Genomic DNA, 20,243 nt, shown 5'->3' with positions numbered 1-20,243 from the left:
TGCTCCTCCAAGGCAACCCCAAATGCCTGCTCAACTGAATCTGAACCCCAACAACCGACAGGCCCAGCAGGTATATACTGGGGAAACATCATGCCCTACCTATGCTGTGGAGATCCAGGAGATCAATCTGCGATTTGGAAAGACTCTTCCAGATCGCCAACCTCCTCCCCTAGAGGACGAGGAAGATAAACAGGAAAGTGAACCAAAGGCCATTCCACCCTTTCCTGAGAGACTAACGGCCACCACACAACCTAGCCCAGAGGAGGATGAGCTTCTGGGAGAACTCAAACAGTTGTGTGTGAGAATACCACTTCTCCAAGCCATCAAAGATGTACCGATATACAACAAACTGGTTAAGGAAAAGTGTTTCAGACATCGAGGCAGGCGAAAGAGAGATGCTTCGACCATCAATGTCATAGGACAACTGTCTGATCTTATGTTGGGGCAAGTCATCTACCCAAAGTATTTGGATCCTGGGAGTCCTGTAGTTGATGTCCACATCAATGGCACCATCATACCACACACATTGATTGATCTGGGGGCTGCCATTAATGTGATGACCAAGGATACCATGTTCAAACTTAACCTTCAGGGTTCCCTGAGAAAGACCTCGACAGTCCTACAACTAGCAGATCACTCCACCGTGACTCCCGAAGGGATTGTAGAGGATGTCTTGGTCTCTGTTGACTCTTGGGAGTACCCTGCAGACTTTTTGGTTCTGCAACCAAAGGCAAAGCTTACTGGATACCCTCTTATTTTGGGAAGGCCCTGGTTAGCCACTGCAAATGCTTACATAAGCTGCCGCGCAGGAAACATGACCATCAAAAATGGTCCTATGTCCAAGCAGCTAGTCCTGTACCCTCCTGCCCAACCCTCATTAGAGCATGACTTACCACTTTGGTTGGAGGAAGGAGAAGAGGATGAGTTGTACTCAACACCTTTGTGCACCCTAGACACCACTAGGGGAGGCCTCCCAACCGAGGATGATTTGATTGAGACCTTGATCCAGACTCCACCTCCTAGAGCATTGTCCTTAGAGGAATTAGTGGAGGATGCCCAAGCCAGCACCTTAGTGGACCTTTGTGTGACCAACCTTGTCACTCCCAGAGTAAAAAATGTGGAGTTCGGCCCTGAGGGAACGTTAAAGATCAGCTCATCCCTATCTCCTTCCCAGGAAAAGGAGCTGTGTAGTCTGTTGGCCAGTCATCTAGATGCTTTTGCTTGGAACTATAAGGAGATGAAAGGAGTCCATCTTTCGGTCTGTACCCATCACATCTACATCAAAGAAGATTGTAAACCAGTTAGGCAACCCCAGAGGAGAATGAATCCAGCCCTTAAGGACATCGTCAAGGAAGAATTACAAAAACTGTTGGATGCCAGATTCATTTACCCCATCTCGGATAGCGAATGGGTGTCCCCTTTGGTGTTGGTTCCCAAGAAAAATGGGAAGTGGAGAATCTGTGTGGATTACCGAGAACTGAACAAAGCTACCAAGAAGGACCATTTTCCTCTACCCTTCATAGATCAAGTGTTGGATGGACTGGCAGGAAAGAAGTTTTTCTCTTTCCTAGATGGGTTTAGCGGGTATAACCAGATTCAAATCAGCCCGGAAGACCAAGATAAGACCACCTTCACTTGTCTTTGGGGTACCTTTGCTTACCGAGTTCTTCCCTTTGGACTGTGCAATGCTCCTACCACCTTCCAGAGGTCCGTCTTGAGCATCTTTTCTGAGCTGGTCCATGATTCGGTGGAAATCTATATGGATGACTTCACTCCTTATGGGTCCAACTTCCAGGAAGCATTGTCCAATCTAGGAAATTTCCTAACCAAGTGCATTGAGATGAACCTGTCCCTTAGTCCTGAAAAGTGTGAATTCTTGATGACTGAAGGGACCGTGCTAGGCCATACCATTTCTTGCCAAGGGTTACAAGTGGATCCTAACAAAATTGCTCTCATCAAGAAGGTTCCACCTCCGCAGAAGGTAAGAGATGTTCGAAGTTTCTTAGGATTAGCAGGTATTATAAGAGATTCATTAAATACTTCAACAAGCTAGCCTCGCCATTGTTTGGCCTCTTGGAAAAAGATATTGAGTTTAAATGGACTGACGATTGTCAGAAGGCTCTAAATGAATTAAAGGACAAGTTGGTGTCTGCCCCAATCTTGCAAGGTCCAAACTGGGCCCTACCTTTCCACATCCACAATGATGCCTCGAACAAAGCCATAGGGGCAGCCTTAGGACAAGTTGAACAAAAACTTCCATATGCCATCTACTTTGTCAGCAAAAACTTATCCAAGGCAGAACTGAATTACACTGTAACTGAGAAAGAATTCTTGGCCGTGGCCCATGCACTGAACAAATTCCGACATTATATCACTGGTTATCAAACATTTGTACATACTGATCATGCTGCAATTAGATATTTAATGAATAAACCAGATGTGAAAGCTCGTATTATTAGATGGTTACTTTTGTTACAGCAGTTTGATTTGACTATCATCGACAAACCAGGTAAAGAAAATGTTGTTGCTGACTTTTTATCTAGATTGGATTTACCTGCAGGAGAGGATGGAACAGTGGATGACCAGATGCCCGATGAACATCTGTTTGCTATTTCGGTACTCTCTCCATGGTTTGTTGATATATCAAACTATCTTGTTTCAGCACAGTTCCCTCCGCACCTATCCTCGAGAGAGAAGAGCAGAATCGTCAGGAAGAGTGCCTCATTCACTTGGATCGGGGGCAACCTGTTCAAGCTTGGCTCTGATCAGATCTTAAGGCGTTGTGTAAGGGAGGAGGAAGTCTTTGATATCCTCCTCACCTGTCATGACGGGCCTTGTGGAGGACATTTTGCAGCAAAGAGGACTGCCTTCAAAATCCTACAGGCAGGCTACTATTGGCCCACGCTTCATCAAGATGTCAGAAGGTATATCAGGCAATGTGACCGATGCCAAAGGATGGGGAAACTGACTCCAAGGGATGAAATGCCTCTCCAACCTCAAGTGACTCTTGAGCCATTTGAGAAGTGGGGTATGGATTTTGTGGGTCCAATCAATCCTCCTTCGAGGCAAAGGTCTTACATCATTGTGTGCACAGACTACCTGACAAAGTGGGCAGAAACAAAGGCAATCAAAGCAGCGACAGAAGAAAAGGTGGCCAAGTTCTTAAGAGAAAACATCTTCTACAAATTTGGCTACCCAAGAGAGCTAGTCACTGATCAAGGAAGCCAGTTCACCTCCAACTTAATTGAAGACCTACTAGCTCATCCCAAAATCAAGCATAGGACTTCCACCCCCTATCATCCTCAAGAAAATGGGCAGGTGGAAGTCACCAATAGAGCATTGGAAGGGATCTTGACTAAGGTGGTGAGCAGCAGCAAGAAAGATTGGGCAGATCGCCTGGTTGAGGCCACATGGGATTACAACACCACTTGGAAGACCACAACCGACTTCAGACCTTATGAGCTGGTCTATGGGAAGAGAGCTTTGCTGTCAATTGAATTCGAGTACAACACTTTGAGGATGGCAGCTCAGCTGGACCTAGATCTCAGCCATGCCCAACAAGAAAGGTTAATTCAGCTGAATGGATTGGACGAGCACCGAATGCAGGCCCTTCTTCACTCAGAAGTAGTTCAACTTCAGAGGAAGGTGTGGCATGACCAACACCTCAATGACACGCAATTTCAGCCAGGAGATTGGGCGCTATTGTATGATTCCAGGCATAAGGATTTCAAGGGGAAGCTGAGAAACAGATGGCTGGGACCGTATGCAGTGGAAAAATGTAATGACAATGGGTCTGTTCTTATTCAGACCATTGATGAGGAGGCCATCCCCATGCTTGTCAATGGGCATCGACTAAAGATCTACAGAAAACCTCTTTCAAGGCAAGAATTCATCAAAACTGTGGAAAAATCAGTGTTGGTCATAGAGAAGGGTTCTGCCTCTGTTTTAGGCATACCCTGAAGATCTTAAAAAAAAAAAAAAAAACTAAAAAAAAATAAAGATCCTTGGGTGAAAACCTTTCTGAGGCTCCCAAGGCAGATGGTAGGGGTGAAAACCTCATTGAGGCATCCCTGATGTCTTTCTGAAAAGGTTTGAAAAATACCCTTGAGTGAAAACCTCTCTGAGGCACTCAAGGCAGATGGTAAGGGTGAAAACCTCATGGAGGCGCCCCTGCTATCTTTCAAAAAAAAAAAAAAAACAGGTAAAGCAAGTTCACAATGTGGCAATGCATGCAGGTTGCAGGTATTCCATGCAGGAAAAGAGGCCCCTCAACTCAAAGACAAGGGTCCCTACTATGCTACCAGGTGACCTCACCAGCACTCCCTCCAGAAACACTCATCTTTTCCAAGGTCTGGGCAAGATTTGACCACAGTTTAGCCTCCTACAGGAAGCTACAGGACTTTCTACAGGAAGTTCTGTATTTCTACAGGAAACTTCCTGTAGAAGCTTTGGACGGCCGAGAACTGACTGTGTGGGGAGATATAACGCCCGAGGTACGACATGGAGGCATGCAAGCTATTGTTTTCTCCATCACGCACTACTGTCGCCTCCTTCTACCACCCCAGTTGCCATGCAATGGAAATACCTGCACAGTCAAATCAGAACATTGAATTATCAGAGGAAGCGATTCTCAAATGGGAAAAAAGGATGTAGAGACACCATGCACTACTTATCAAAGCCATCCGAGGGCCCTGCGATCATGACCGTGATGCCACCGTCTCCACCGTTCAGCATGCACCCGAGGAGGAAAAACTGCTACAGGACATCCTACAGGAATCCCGTAGCAGTTCAGCCAGCTAGAGTGTACACCATCAAGACGCCTGCAACACATAGAGCGGGCACATGCACCATCCGCAGCCAGGTAATAAGCGTCGTAACCAACAGCAGTCTGCGAGGAGGAACCCCCGTGCCTGTGCATGAAGCAGCAACAAGCAAATCCAATCACCATCGTCCTGAAACCTGAAAATAATGTCGCGGCCGCACAGGTAAGTGCCTCACCCTTTTTTCGTCAAATTACATGAATAATACTCTGAAATGTTTGCAAGTGTGGAAATGAATGGGTTGAGCAGTCGAATGGCCATTCAACTGGCCACGACGACCAGTCCGATGGTCTCGTCAGATTTGGAAAGTGGTGGTCGTGGCAAGCAAAACGGGTAATGGACACGTGAGAAGCGTCCAGTCGGGGAGAAGCGGCGATTTAACGGAAATGGCGGCGGCAGATCTGCAGGGAATGATGCGGCAGTCAGGGAGACTTGCAGTGAAATGAGTAGGTGACGTTGTCCAATGGTCCGGCAGGGACAACTCACCCCCGCGCCACGAGTTCGGACGGGATTCAAATCCATCGGCTAGATCGTTACTCCACTCATTTATCACCAGCCGTTTTGCAGTCGAGTAGCGTCCGAATTTCTCTGAAGCTTGTTACTCCAAGTCCTCGGCTCGTTTAGATGTCTGGTGGTGGCACAGAAGGCGCAGAACCATTGACGTGCTCTCCGGAACCTGTGCGTGACTTCTACAGGAAGCTCGCCGCTACGGGAGAAAATTGATCTATTCACGTCAAAGGTGGCGAATTGGAAAAGGTAAGCCTGAACCTGTTCCTCCCATGCAATTGGTTTGAAGGGTGGCGAAGTCGACATCCTCAAAAATTTAAAACTACAGTCTGAGCATAAAATTGCAAGTGTCGTCTTCCTTTTGCATGAAAATTGTCGTCGAAGTATATGCGGGATTTTCTACAGGATGTGGTTTGTAATTGAGCCCCTGTCAAGGCTCATCTGTAGATAGTCAAGAATTCACGAATTGTGTGCGTGACAGAGGCATAGTTCTACGCTCTGTCCCAAAGAAATCCGAAAGGCCATCTTTTGATACGCACCCGCCACCTCCGGCTAACATAGCAGGCTTTCACCATGCGAGGTGGATTCATCAGAAAGGAACCGAGAGACTCAAAGAAACTATGGGAAAACCCGGAGGTGGTAGAACTATTCACTCGTGCACGATGGATGTCGTTCTGCGAAAAACTTCAAGGTTATGATGATGAGGTGGCAAAGGAGTTCTTGCGAGCTTTGAAGCCAAAATCAAAAATGCTAGCCACTGTCAATTTCAGGGGTTTGAGTCTCATACTCACCCCACAGTTCATCAGCAGAGTCACTGACCTTCCAATGGGGGTACTGTGGGACAAGGAGGAGAGGAAATTAGGCCAGAAGGCTAAAAAGGAGTTCTTTCCACCGGAGGAGCAATTCTCAGAGGATAATTTGGAGCGAGGTCAGCCTCCAAATTATGAAATACATCACGTGCGAAGGACGATTCAGCATCGTATATGGGTACCATTTCCGACTACTCACAGAATTGAGGCACCAAATGGACCTACTTTCAGAAAACAAGCTAAGTATTCCTTACTTCCTCCTACAATCTATGACTGAATGTGCCACCAAATTACGAGAGGGCATGCCAGACCAGGTAGCCAATCATGGGCTCATTAAGCTCCTCGTGGAGGATGCACTCCACACCTACATAGTCCCTCTCTCGTGGGAAGCCTTCCGAAATCTGACTAAGGATGGCGATATCAAAATGTCGACTGAGGAACTTGCTTCCTCCAGCAGCAAAGAGAAGGAGCCAATACACACAGAGAAGAAAGGGGAAGTCCAAGAACCCGCGGCCAAAGCACCGAGGAAAGAACAAAAGGGGAGGCAAGAGAAACCCCAGGTTGCCAAAAAGGAGGGCGACAAATCCACATTGACACCTCGAGAGAAAAGGCTACAGAGTAGGGTGGAAAGGACGGAACCAGTCCACGTCAATAAAGGCACCTCGAAAGCAGCCTCAACCAAGTCAAAAAGCAAAGCACCCTCAGCCAAACAGGCTAAAACGGTGCCACCTGTTTCTACAGGAAAACCAAAAACGACTTCTACAGGAAGCCAGAAATCAGCTGATACAGGGCCTTCTACAGGAAGCCCTGAGAAAGGAAAACCAAAGGAGAAGAGAGCCGAAATTCTTGAAAGGGAGGCAGCCGCCGTGCTGGCCGCCCTTAGTACACCTCCTAAGCCGAAGGAAAAATGAAAGAGGGAGATCCCTCTGTATTTTAAAGCCAGGAGAAGTGTGAGAATCAAAACAGGCAGGCCACAACCTCCATCCAGCAACCCAATTACTATAGAGGATACCCCTACCTTGCCCAGGGAGAGGTCCCCCTCAAAAATATCAGTCACTTATGAGTGGGGGAGCTCGAGGACAACTACTTGGAAGGAGAGAATGGACAGGTTGGCTTCAAAAGCCCGGCTACAGGATGTTGAGGCCGCTCTACAGGAAACATTAGCCCGGCTTAAGGAGACATAGAGGATGGAGGGAGAGGCACCCTCATCACCACTTAGGGAAGACGAAGTAGAGCCACCGAGGGAAGAAGAGAAAGAGCATATTCCGAAACCTAGTCCCCAGCCAAGCTTGAGCTCATATTATAACTTCTTAGAGGCTGGAAAAATTATACCACAGAAATTCACTGTGCCACTTTTCTTCGCGTTGGAGGAAGAAAGAGTGAGAACTCACACGTGGATGAAAATAGCTAAATCAAAAGGAGTGGCAGATATAGGCCCCTTGGAGGAACAACTCAAGGAGGCACGAAAAGAATTAGCTATGGCCAAACACATGGCAAACTGCCAGCGGGTGTTCCTACAGGAAGAGAATGAGAAATTGAAACTGCAGCTACAGGAACTGAAGAAAGAAAAGGGCACATCCTCAGGGGACATTACAGCAGAACATCAAGGCAGAGAAGGACTGCAAGTTGGTCTTGGGGAGCCAACCTCGCATCTACAGGAAAGGGAAATGCAAGCACAAATCGAGGTACAAGCTCTCAAACAGCAGTTGCAGCAAAAAGAGGCACAACTGGCTTGCATGGCCAGTTGGGCCATGGATGCTCTACAATGCAGACAGTCGGCCAAATCCTATGGCCTGTACCTACGAGACTAGTGGCTGCAATTTCAGATTAATGCATTGGCACAGAGGGGTATCTCCCAACTCCAAGACCCCCAGCAGTTCACAGCATTATGCAATAGCAGTTCATGAGAGGATAAGGCCAAACTTTCGGAGTTCTATCTCCATAATTTGGCCCTTCTTAATGGGACTTCATGGGATCCCAACACAGTCTTAGGGGATATGCAGTTGATGGCATTTGCCTCATGGTTGAACCATGAAGACAAGAGAGCAGCAGAAGTCAAAGAGGTCATTAACCGAGAGCTACATGAGCCACTACTAATTAGAGCAGAGCCAGGGGATCCAACTGCATTAATATCGGCACACCAACACTTATCCACCAACCCTCAAGCTTTATTGAAATACATGGATCAACAAGCCCAGGCTATAGCACATTTTGAGGATATGGAGCGACTATTAGGGGACAACTGTGTTCAAGCTTGCACCCGCTGATGGAACACATTGTCCCACAGTCTAAAAATCAGGGAATATCACACTCCAACTTGAATGAGGGAAGCTCTAGTATGGGTGCCCCTCTATAAGAAGTCCATACAGAACCTCCAAGCCAGCTGGATTGGCCTCAAGCTCAGCCCACCTTTGCTTTTAGGATTGATGGAAGGCAGCACAGAGAAAGATGAGCATAAGCAGTGGGAAGAGGTGGAAAGAAAGGCTGGGTTCCATGTCAGTGAGGAGGATACTACTGCAGAAGCCTGGGATGTAAGGGTGGCAATGAAAGCAATGAAGGACGAGGAGCTGGATTAGTTGCTCAAGGATGAGCAATCATTTTAGCTGGGGGGTGATGATGAGCCCCAAATTTGGTAACATTTTGGGCTCATTTGGCCTAACTACCCTTGCTCAACCCTTCATTTTTCATAACTTATGCATCATTTTTTAGTATGTTTATGTCATTTGTACGAATAAGGGCAGTCACTATTCCTAGGTGGCTAACACGTGCTTATTTCAGGTTTTTTGACACATGTTGGAGCAAAACCACGCAGATAAGGGCTAGGAGACAGCCAAGATGGGGTTGAGGATTCGTAGGAGGGTTGTCCACAGCATTAAATGGCCTTCCTCGGGATCTTCACCCCCAACTCTGAGCTCCAACAACCACCACAACCGATTTAGAAGGCAGCCAAACGGATTTTGAGGAAGCAGCAGTTCACTCCTAGTTTGGTCAGCCAAGTCCCACTGATTTAGGAGGCCAGCTTGGGGCCTCGTGATGTATAAATGATGAGGCTTTAGCCTTCGAAAAGGACTTTTGAAACATTGTTGCACATTCTGTACTACGAGCTGCTAGCTCTGTTTTTGCTCTTTTGTAGCCATCATTGGCATATGTTTTGACTTATGATTATTATGGTTTAATGGAAAGCAGTCAGATTTGAGTTCAGTTCTGAGTTTCTAAAGGAGCCATAGCTCTCGGGGTTGGGCCCAACCTGAGAGCCTAAGGCCTCCTTCTTTTGTATTGATATCTTTCCTTTCAGCATTATGTTTTTTTCTTTACATGCATTTGAAACGCAGTTTGCTGAGTTAGATTTCTTGGTGTGGTTAAGTAGGTCAGTGTTATAAGACAGAGTTGCTTCAGCTGTTTAGAATAGAGTGAAGAGATTGGAGTTGATAAAAGTTCCAAAAAAGGGTTGCCTGCACACTCATTTTCACCTCTTTCTAGGGGCTGGAATTGCAGACAGTGCTACCCACCAAAAACATTGGTTTACGTGTTCATGCAATCTTTGGTGCAATATTTTCGTTTGTAGAAGTTGTCCATGCGTTCAGAACCTCTTGGAATGATTCTTTGCTTCAGTACCATGCATGATTCTCCTTAGAAATAACGTTGTTGTTCATTGGTTTTATTAAACAGTTAGAATAGGTTAGTAATATTTTGGTTAAGTGCAGGACGTGGATGATTTGGTTTCGTTTACACTGTGCAGTGCTACTCCCTCACTCTCTTGTCCTTCTAAGCCTTGCCCAGGCCAACTGCTCATCTCCCAATTAGACCCCTTGTCTCTCAACTATTCTATTGCCCACGTTATCCTCCCTTTTTCGGCCTTCCATTCCCTCTACCCTCCTTCAGATAAACTAGCTTAGCACACCCCCTCTTCATCTCATCTCTCTGTCACTAAGTCATTACAAACCCCTCTCCTACCTCCCTATCCACCCATGTAGCCTCTTCCACTCACCCATCACCCAAAACCCGATTATAGAACATCTTGTAGGAATTACTGAACATCCTGTAGAAATTCTGAACATCCTGTAGAACCCCTGCAGACTTCCTGTAGAATCTCATAAACACGGTTGCTTGGCACCCAAACTTTGTGAGGCTCTCTGAAAGGATGTTAGGGACTCCTTAGACCCTCTTTGAGCCTTCCCGACCTCTTCCAAGCATTTCTCCCCTTGATCTACCCCTACGCAGTAAAGACCCAGTTAGAAGCACATGAATGATAATTCCAACAACTTGAACAAAAATACAAAAATATGTTCTCTTCAGATAGAAGTAGTCTAGACACATGCATCGCAACTTCATAGAAGTAATGGCATCTCTTTCAGTAGTTTGCATCCCCATCTTTGCATCAGTAGGACTAGCTGGTAGAATTAGGGTTTGCTAGGGTTTGCGTTTCTTGTTGGCTTTCAGTTCCTTCCTGCAAGTAGGTTAGCTTCCTTTGAGTTAGCTTTCGTTCATCAGTTAAAAAGCTTCTTCTAAGAGCTCATAGAAGTTGGCTTGAGCCCCTAGCATACTTGTGCCAGCTGACCAAGTGACAGCTGCGGCAAGAGCTAGTACTTGTGCATACAACACCGTCGCTTCCAAGTTTTTTACGAACTACCGAGTTGATAAAATTAGAGAAGGAAGCTCCAGGAGTTGTAGCATTATTGCTACAATACTGGAGCTCACCAATCGGATCGGTGCATGGTAGAAACTAGAGCTCAAGCTATGGCCAATGAGAAGATCGACAAACTTGAACAATCCTTGCAAGCCATCCAAGATCAGCTTAACAAACTAACTGATGCACTCTCTAAGGGCAAGGAGGAAGCCGCAAGGAGGCGTATATTGGCAATGGACATAGTGAGGGTGAGTCTAGCCACTCTCTTCACCTCTGGGGCACCCACCAACAATCATGTCCGCGACCTCCCAAGCTGGATATGCATAAATTTGATGGTTCTCACCCAGTCGCATGGGTAGCACAAATGGAGGAGTATTTCAATCTGAATGACATCTTAGATAATGAGACTCGGCTTATGGTGTGGAGAATGTACTTGGACAATGAAATATGGCAATGGTGGGAATGGCATCAACGTTTCAATGGAAGTTTTATGACTTGGGCCACCTTTAAAAAAGTTCTTACAGAGCGCTTTGACCAAGAATTTTATTTTTTAGGTCATCTCACTAAGCTCCGACGGACTGGCACAGTGGATGAATATGTTATAGCCTTTGAAGCCTTAGCTTTCCGCACTAGGGATCTCCCAGATGCGTTCTACATGGAATGTTTTATCAACGGTCTTAAAGAGGCCATACAAGCCCACGTCCGACTACACCACCCTCCCACATGGTCGGAGGCTTGCAAGGTAGCTCGTAACGTGGAACGTGCGTTAGCAGCCCATTCCATTCGCCCAAATTTCACCGCCAAGGGTCGCCCCCCACAGGCTCACAACACGACTCAAACACTTAAGGTTCAAAAGGTGTCACCTATAGAAATGGCCAAAAGAAGAAAGCAGGGATTATGTTACTACTGTGATGAAAAATACTCCTTAGGTCATAAATGCAAGGAGCCCAAATTTTTTCAAATTGATGCCACTGATTACAGCTCATCAGAGGAAGCCCCACCACTTGAGGAACTAGAGCAGGTAGAAGAGGAAAACCAGTAGGACCATGTCCCTGACGAACCAGTTATTTCGTTGCATGGTTTGGCAGGGATTTCTTCACCTCAAACTCTCAAAATTAGAGGTTTTATTAAACATCGCCCAGTAGTACTCTTGATTGATTGTGGAAGTGCACATAATTTCATCCATCAAAAAGTCGCGGAAGTAGTGCATTGTTTTGTAAGAGCAGTTTCTAACTTCCAAGTCCAAATTGCGGATGGGGGAATAATGAAATGTGAAGGCCGCTATGAAAATGTAAAACTTCAAATGGGGGATTATCAGATGAAGACCCACATGTTTTCCATACACATGGGAGGGTGCGACATTGTCCTCGGTGCTGAATGGCTTCGCACTCTTGGGCCAATCACAATGGATTTCCAGGAGTTATATATGAGCTTTAAGCAGAACAACTCCACACATACCCTCCGTGGACTCCAGGCGGGAGTTCCCTCTATCATTAGCTCACATAGGATGGAAAAAATTGCTAAAAAAGGGCCATCATGGAGTTATAGCTCAATTTAATGCCATCTAGGCCGTCGAACCCAATTCTCTGCCGATTCATCTTGAGATGCAATAGATTTTAAATAACCATCTGCTAGCCTTTGACAAGCCTCATGAGCTTCCACCCTCGCGAGGTGAACATGATCATAGCATCACCTTGGTTCCAGGGACCCAACCACCAAATGTGCTCCCATACAGATACCCGTTCACCCAAAAGAATGAAATAGAAAAAATAATCAAGGAACTTTTGGAAGCAGGTGTCATTCATCCCAGCATTAGTCCTTATTCATCACCGGTGGTCATGGTGCTCAAGAAAGATGGGGAATGGTGGATGTGTCCAGACTTCAGGGCCCTCAATAAGTTAATAGTCAAAGATAAATTTCCCATCCCGGTTGTTGATTATTTACTGGATGAACTCAATGGGGCTCAATTCTTCACTAAGTTGGATCTTCGCTCAGGCTACCACCAAATTCGCATGAAGGAAGTCGACATTCCAAAGACTGCTTTCAAAACTCATGAAGGCCATTATGAGTTCCAGGTCATGCCATTTGGTCTTTGTAATGCCCCATCTACTTTTCAGAGCCTTATGAACCACCTTCTCAAACCATATCTCAGGAAATTTGTCCTTGTCTTCTTTGATGACATCCTCATCTATAGTTGCACTTGAGCCGCACATCTTCAGCATGTAGATCTGCTCTTGCAACTGCTCCGCAAGCATAAATTATTTGTTAATATGTCCAAATGTTCTTTTTGAATGGAAGAAGTTGAGTATTTGGGCCACATTGTGGGGTGTGAAGGTGTCAAGGTGGACCCCAAAAAGATCCAGGCAATGCAGGATTGGCCTCAACCTAAGACCTTGAAAAGCCTGAGAGGATTTTTGGGTCTCACAGGCTATTATCACAAATTTGTCCGCAATTATGGTCACATTGCGAAGCCCCTCACTCAACCCCTCAAGAAAAAATCATTCTTCTGGAATGATGATGCACAACAGGCATTTACGGCTCTCAAAAATGCCATGTGTTCCACTCCAGTCTTAGCACTACCTGATTTCACCAAATCTTTTGTCATTGAATGTGATGCTTTGGGTACAGGTATTGGGGCAGTCTTAATGCAAGAAGGTTGACCCTTGGCCTTCACAAGCCAACAACTAAGTGGGAAGAATCTGGGACAATCTACCTATGAGAAGGAAATGATAGCCATCTTACATGTAGTAGATACCTGGCGACCTTACTTACTGGGGTGACGTTTCCAAATCCGCACAGACCATCACAGTCTTAAATATTTTTTGGAGCAACACCTGTCCTCCCCACAACAAAATAAATGGCTCGCCAAAATGTTGGGATAAGATTATGAGATCATTTACAATAAAGGGCGCGAAAATAGTGTAGCAGATGCGTTATCTCGCCAATTTGAGGAGGAAAGTACCATGCTCGCAATTTCCCTTCCCATTCCAGAATGGATTGAAGAGGCTCGTAGGGAATGGTTTTAACATCCCTAGCTCTCCCAACTCATTAATCAATTGCAGGCGGATTCGAATTCCACCAAGGGCTACTCGTGGTAGGATGAGATTCTTCGCTACAAGGATAGAGTCGTAATATCACCAACATCCACCCTCAAAAGTTGCATTTTGGTAGAACCATCCCCCCTTGCAGGACATTCAGGCTTTCAGAAGACATATGCTCACACTAGAAGATCATTTTTTTGGACAGGAATGAAAAAGGACATCCTTACTTTTGTAGCGGAATGTGATGTCTGTCAACGCCACAAAGGGGAGACAGTCAAAGCACCAAGCACATTACAATCATTGCCCATCCCGACATCTATATGGACGGAGGTTTCTATGGATTTCATTAAAGGTCTTCCAAATTCAGGAAACAAGTCAGTCATCATGGTGGCTGTGGACCGACTTTCTAAGTATGCTCATTTCTGCACCCTACCCCACTCGTTTACACTGACTTTGGTCGCTCAATCTTTCATGGATCAAATCTTCAAATTGCATTACATGCCCACTTCTATTGTGTCTGATCCTGACCCAATCTTCACCAGTAATTTTTGGCAGGAACTCTTCAGGCTACAAGGCACCCAACTAAGACTCAGTACTTCCTATCATCCATAAACGGATGGTCAAACTGAAGCCATCAACAAATTTCTGGAAACCTACCTTAGGTGTTTCACTTCAGAAAAGAAACATCTATGGGTACAATGGTTGCCTCTAGCTGAATGGTGGTATAACACCAACTATCATGCCACCACCAAAGTGAATCCCTATGAAGCAGTTTATGGTCAACTCCCTCCTTCCCCTACTTCTTATATCAAGGGGTGCTCAAAGGTACAAGCAGTGGATCAACTCCTACAAAACCGCACAACCATGTTCACCCATCTTAGAGAGAATCTTCATCAAGCTCAAAACCGCATGAAGCAATAGGTAGATCAGCATTGCTCAGAGCACCAATTCCAAGAAGAGGAGCAAGTATTTTTGAGGCTGCAACCATATAAGCAAACTTCACTTGAAGACAAGGGTTGTCATAAACTATCTCCAAAATTCTACGGACCATATCAAGTACTTTAGCGCATTGGAGAAGTGGCCTACAAGCTAGCTTTGCCACCCACTGCAAAAATCCATCCAATTTTCCATGTCTCATGCCTCAAGAAAGTGATTGGGAACAACTGCAGAATTCAAACCAGTCTACCTAAATTGGATGAAGAAGGGTCAATCTGGCTCCAACCTGAACAAGTCCTAGACACACGAGAACGGCACCTGCTTGGCCGCATGATCAGGGAAGTCCTCGTTAAGTGGAAATACACGTCTCCGGAAGATGCAATCTGGGAACCATCCACTATTCTTCAGCAGTTTCTACAACTTCAGCCTTGAGGACAAGGCTATTCTTAAGGGGGAGGGCATGTTAGGGTCCCACCGTAACCCCCTTATTTATGTAGTAGGATAAAGTCATAGTTATAGTTAAGTAAGGAGTCAATAAAGCCCATATTAATAATTGTAAGTGGTTAACCCACAATTAATGACGGGACCACAGTTAGTTGCAAATGGGCCATGGTATTAGATAGATGGTATTAATAATAACCATGGTATTGCATGTCTGAGTCATATATAAAGGATAGAGACTCCTTGCGAGGAGCATCGTGTCTTATTTTGTAATCGAGCTCTGCTCTATTGGAGGTTGCCCCCTCGAAGAGGCAAGTGAACATTGCTTTCTGAATAATAAAACACTTGCTCTTGTTTCTCACTATTCTATGTTCTGGGTATATTTCTTCGCATATTTGGTGTCCTGGTAATCGTCTTGCAGGTTAAGAGCATAACATCATTGGATCATTTAGTTATGAGTAATGAGGTCATGTTATGGTCATATGAGAGAATGTATGAGGTCTTTTGTCGCTGCTACAAGCATGTATTTATCAATATATATGTCACTTGAGTCATGGTCATGTGGAGTCTTGGTCCATATGGTCCTTCTTTCTTAGAAAGAAAGAAAATGTTGGAGTATAAGCAGTCACTACAACTTGGAGATAGCATGTGCTCAAGGGGAACATTATTTTCTCTTATGACTTCAACCCTACATTGTTGGCATTATGAAATGAATTGAGGTGTTCATGGTGTGACTCATACTATGCTATGACAATTGGGGTTCATGACCCCATGTTATGTTCAAAGATATTTGGTGGTTGTTGCCATGTGGTTGCTATGGATACTGATGGATTGATGCTTATGTGCATATTGAAGCATATACTTGATGCTACTTATTATTACTATTATGTTGTTTCTCATTGATGCTTCTTGTGGTTGCCTTATGTTGGCATATTCTTGTTGTTGCTTGAGGCATTTGATTTGTTAGTATGCTTCTTGGGATGTTTATTAGATATATGCCTTTCTTCCTACTACTGATGTGGAGATACATGGATGTTTGTTTATGTACATTATTTTTCATCCATGTAGAGATGTATTACTCTAGTATTTATGCTTCAGTTCTTGCTACCTTATCAAATGGAGTTGGCCCTTTGTGTTGACGTTAAAGAGGGAGATATAGAAGATGATGGTATGGAGTTTGTGTATGGTTTCCATCAACTCAAAAGGGGGAGATTGTTTGCATTATGGTGTGCATTGATCCAACTAGTCGAGGTTCGCATTGGTTCATGATGGAAGCTAGCTCATGTTGGCATTGATTTCAACCATTCTAGCCTAGCTTATGTGTAGATGTCATTCATTGTAGCTTGGTTGTAGCTAGTTGACTTGAAATTGGGATGATTGTGTTGGAATTGATGTAAACAATATGATGTCACTCATTTTGGTCAGATGTTAGCATTGGTATGGTTGATGGTTGATGGCACACTAGTTGAGTTGGAAACTAAGTCTTCATGTATGTCTTCATGTCTATACTTATGAGGATGGCTTGTTGGAGTGATGTGTTGGCTTGATGATTATGCTACAAAGTATTGCAGGTCTGTCAGAGGTGTTGCAACTTGTAGAGACAGTTATTGGAGAGTGGAGGAATTTTTGGCACTCTTGCCAACCTTCTTTGTTGGTCGTCTATGTCAATCTAGTAGTGACACTTTGGGAGACATATTTTATCCATTTGCAAATGTGTCATAGGATATGTCAAAGGTTTGGAGGCTTGTACAAGAGCTGGAGAAGATGAACCAACAGGTGGTATAGGTTTAAAGCTTAGGCTTTATTACTTTCCCTTATTCTTTGCCCTAGTCACTCCCTTACAGACTCATGAGAGTGACTAAAAAGTCCCAATCGTTGGGAGATATGCATGTGCCAGTGACAGAAGGTTCCATTCAATTTTAGCCAGTGTCATGTGTGTGGCTAAGGAATTTCACGAGATTTTCTCCGCATTCCTTGGCTATTTGGAAGAACATTAGAAGGAAATTCCTAGAGGCTTCCAAAATCAGTTGTAATGGTCGGAATGTTTTTGAAAATGTAATCCAATGATATTAATCTAAATGGAAATACACCCACGGTATTTTCCCACCCATGATATTTACCCATGGTAATGTAACTAAAAAATGTTATAAATAATGAGCCTCTTTTTTGTAAGAGGACAGATTCTCCAGCACAATGTAGTTGCAACTATTATTTTTTGATCTAATAAAAGTTAGTTCATGATTGATTTTTTGGTTTTGGTTACCTTTGTTATTTTCTTAGTGCAGAAATTACTCAGATCTTGGGCCCTCCCCAAGATTTGGATCAGTAGTATCAGAGCGGGTTATGAATCCATGGCATTTGGGATTTTCATATCAAGGATTCCTCATTCAAGTTCTCATGGAATTCCTATTTGTTGGGTTGGAGGATTCAAAGGCATTACCTACTACTGAGCAGCTCCTCCACTCCCTTATCATTATCCTAGTCTTGTTTTCACATTCTGTGGAGGAGTGGTACTCTTTGGCTAGCATTCCACATTGCGCTCTCGGCTATCTAGGTCTCCAAAGTTTTGTGAAATTTAGATTCAGTAAGGAATAAATGGGAGGATCTACGCTACTGTATCTCGACAATACTCAACTTGCATGTTCATAATGCCCATGGTGGGTGTTGACATCTACGGTTTCTATCCCAACAACATGAAGGAGCTCTGTGGGTAGTGGATTCAGCTGGGGGCCTTCTGCCCCTTCAACAGAGACCATTCCAATCTTCTGAGAAAATGCAAGGAGAAGTGACCCATACTATCTTAGGCCAAGCGAGCAGTTATTTTTATTTCATTAATAGAAACCTAGGATTAGGAGGACTAAAGAAGTTATGGGTGCCTTGGAAATCAATTCAATATTGATTGTGGTGATGTTTCTCAAAATCTTATTTGGTGTTGATAGTCACAGGAGTTTGGGACCATCCAAGCCTCTTGCTCAGATGAATTTGAAATCCTAGAGTCTAGAGAGTCAGGATTCCCTGGTTGCCACTGTTCCCAAGTATCTAAGTCGGGAGGATGCCGAGAGAATTCTGGTTGCTCGCTGGAAGTTGACTCGATCGTTGGTTAGACAACCTAGGACAGACAATGAAACAGTCAAGTCACAGGGGCACTTTTATATGTGACAAAATATGGTGTTGATCCAACCGGTGCCAGGGACAACACCCAGGCCATCATGGCAGTGATCAACGAGAGCTTCGATGTAGCTACGAGGGGGCACACAATGCCTGGTGTAAGCAACCTCGGAGGCATCGAGATTCTTTTTGAAGAAGGAAATTATCTCATCAGCAAGCCTCTACGGCTACCCAGAAGCGATGACGCTAATGAATTGATTAATGGCAGTACTCTATGGGCTTCAGAAGATTTCTCGGAGGATCGTTACTTGATTGAGCTATGGTCCTCGACCAATGCCAAGATCGATACAATCTTCCATGGGGATGAGTTCACTTCTTCCATGAACAATAATGTCCATCATAGTGCATCATATGAGGACATTTCTCTGCAGGATTTGATGTTGGATGAAAATTTTTGAGGGGGAGGGATTCTAGTGATCAATTCCCTGAGAATCAACATCGATAATTACTATATCTCACATTTCATGTCATATGGCATCATGGTTCAGGGCGAGCATGAGACATTTATCCAAAATTCCTTCCATGGGCAACACATTACCGCTAGTGGAAACCTCGGCGAGAACAAATTCAGTATCATGGGCATAAGTCTCATGGGAAATGAGAACGATGTAATGGATGTTGTCAATTTTTTTGGCTACTGTGGGGATAGAGGTCAATGGGCAAGCCAATATATTCACTGGATTCCACTGCTATAATAAGGTCGCAGCGTTCAAAGGCGTTGGAATCAAACTACAGCTCAGTGAATTGACTCAAATGAGGATTATTAGTTGTTATATGGACTATACTGCCATTAAGATCCCATGCAGCTTGACATTACCAATAGTTTCTTTCTTAACCCATAACTGTGATGAAAGAAGATCCGAGGATAGAAATACCCCAAAATCCTTGTGACCTACTGTGATACTGACAGTGTGTGGCCTATCAAATGGACATCGATAAAGTGTGGGTTTTTGGATGACCCATAACCATGAAAAGTGAAGATTCGATGATAGAGATACCCTAGAATGCTTGTGGCCAACTGTGATACTAATAGTGTGCGGCCTAGTAAATGGACTTCGATGACAATGATTTTGTGTGGTTGACCCATAGTCGTGATGCTAACTATTGATGAAGTAACAGATGCCTACATAGCCTGGGGTGGGAGGGAATGTTTCAAAATAACCCAATTCGAATGTTGCTATGTTGAAATTTGTGAATGTGAAGCAGGTGCCTACTAAAGCGGCGTGGGAGGGCATGTCTCCAAAAGGAACCCACTCTGAATTCTATTCTAGATTTAAAATGGACATAAATCGGTTATTATAACTTAGAATATTTATTATAACCTGTTACAAAATGACCATTTTGCATCTTTCCATGTGTTTGAAATCCTTATCTAGAAACTCTGGAAACTTAGATTCGTGCTGCAATGGTTTCGTCATCACAAAAGTTCTGAACAAATAGTTGATTTTAAATCAGCAATATCTCACTCATTTGAACTCTGATTTGGCCAATTTTTTTTGAATTTGGGTAGTTTTTCGCAAGGAATCTAGCTATGTTATTCATTTTTGTAAATTTTTCACCAAAATTTTTAGATCTGATTTGAAAGCTCACCGCCCCAAAAAATTCTTGCAAAAGAAAAAAAAAATCTTCTCGCTTTGCCCAAGAAAGTGCTCTGTGGAGGTCGTAACAGCAGGGAACATTTTAGGGGCTAATATTTGTAGGTGGGCTAATTTTCCATATTTTTTCCAAAAAAAAGATTCGTTAATTTCCATTTTTTCTAAAAATTATTAGCCCACATTTTATAGTATAAAATTATTTTACCTTAAAAATCACCAAAAATTTATATATACTTATAAAATTATTAGAAATATGAATAACTTTACAAAAATATTGCCAAACATTTTAAAATTTGCAT

The 20,243-nt window shown here is 44.1% G+C and overlaps 1 pseudogene; it reads left to right on the top strand.

Annotated features, from left to right (window-relative positions):
- LOC149231649 (uncharacterized) overlaps window positions 1–19,191 on the top strand; it is a 56,059-nt pseudogene extending 36,868 nt beyond the window's left edge.
- Window positions 19,192–20,243: the final 1,052 nt, after the last annotated feature.

This window comes from Pinus tabuliformis, chromosome J, assembly GCF_031772625.1.
Source record: "Pinus tabuliformis cultivar Carrire ecotype Pingquan chromosome J, CPIR1, whole genome shotgun sequence".
Taxonomy (NCBI): Eukaryota; Viridiplantae; Streptophyta; class Pinopsida; order Pinales; family Pinaceae; genus Pinus; species Pinus tabuliformis.
Note: the sequence above shows the minus strand (reverse complement) of the source record. Positions and strands in the feature narration are given on the sequence as shown.